We start from the raw sequence: 1,219 nt of genomic DNA, 5'->3' as shown, positions 1-1,219 counted from the left end.
TCCAATGGGCATGCTCTACTGTAAAAAACCATCAAGGCAACTCAACCAATAACCTTGCAGAACTTATCTAACCCCTCGTCCCCCCACCCCCCCTTTCCTTCCCTCCCTCCCTGCCTCCCTCTAGTGTAGCCCTTCCTAGCCTCACTTGAAGGGAGAAAAAAAAAGTTTTCAATAACATGGTTTCATAGCATGCTTCTCACAGAGAGTTTGTGGCTATTGCTCCATGCAGACAAATTCTCTCCTTGGGTGAAGGGAGAGCAGGGGGAGAAGGGAGAGGTTTGCTTTCATTTCATTTCATGCTGCTTTTTTTTTTTAGAGCTAGGTAAAATGAGCAATAAGCCTGTAAGCAGATTTTTTTAACATGATTTTGATGGTTATTATTTTATAGGGAATCATTCTAGGGCTGTCAAATGCTCTAGTGGGGCTTCAGCACTTCATCCCAGATGTGGGAGGACGCTTGCCTTCGTGCTCCTCAGCAGCGATTGCATTGAATTTCATCAGTATTCCCTGTGGGAAATGAAATTCAAATATCAGCTCAATCATGACTCTCTTGCCAGCTGTTACCAGGTAGTGAGTCCAAGTCGTTCTTTCGGATGGGGAAAAAACACCAATTTTCCGCACTCTTCGTCCACACTGCAGCTTATGTCTCCTCACAGGTGTCTGTTTCATCTTGAGTCTCACTCGCACAAAATCCTTGGGTCTTCTTAATTTGATCAAAATTCCTCTCTTGCCCCCAAATAAAACCTCTTTTTTATGTACTTTTATTCTGAACATCTGAGTTTTCACTGTTGCTCTCACAGGATTGCCTTCCAAATAACATCTCATTTAAATACTAGTTTCAGTAATTAAGGGAGGTGATTTTCAGACAGGAAAGAAGCTGATTTATGAGGCAGGCCATTCATTTACAGTCACTTCCAGATCCAAGTGACTTAGCCCATGCTGGATTTCAGGAGAGAAAGGGTCAGTATGGGGTGGGGCTTATAGACTGGTTGGTGAACAGTTAATCATTCATAATTTCCTGAACATCCTAGGAATCCAAAGGCAAGTGTGGGAACATTAGGTATCCACAGCAGACAGATACAGTACAGTCTTTGCCTGGTGCTTTATGCAGCCTCTCAGAAGCCATCTGACATAGCAATTCTTGCCTACTCAGTCTAACCAGCCTCTCCTAATTAAGGTCCCATTGATGCAAATACTAATGAACAATTCCCTTTAAGCC

This window comes from Alligator sinensis, unplaced genomic scaffold (genome assembly GCF_000455745.1).
Source record: "Alligator sinensis unplaced genomic scaffold, ASM45574v1 scaffold1299_1, whole genome shotgun sequence".
NCBI classification, from domain to species: domain Eukaryota; kingdom Metazoa; phylum Chordata; order Crocodylia; family Alligatoridae; genus Alligator; species Alligator sinensis.
The sequence above is the reverse complement of the archived record's forward strand: the minus strand, read 5'-3'. Positions refer to the sequence as shown.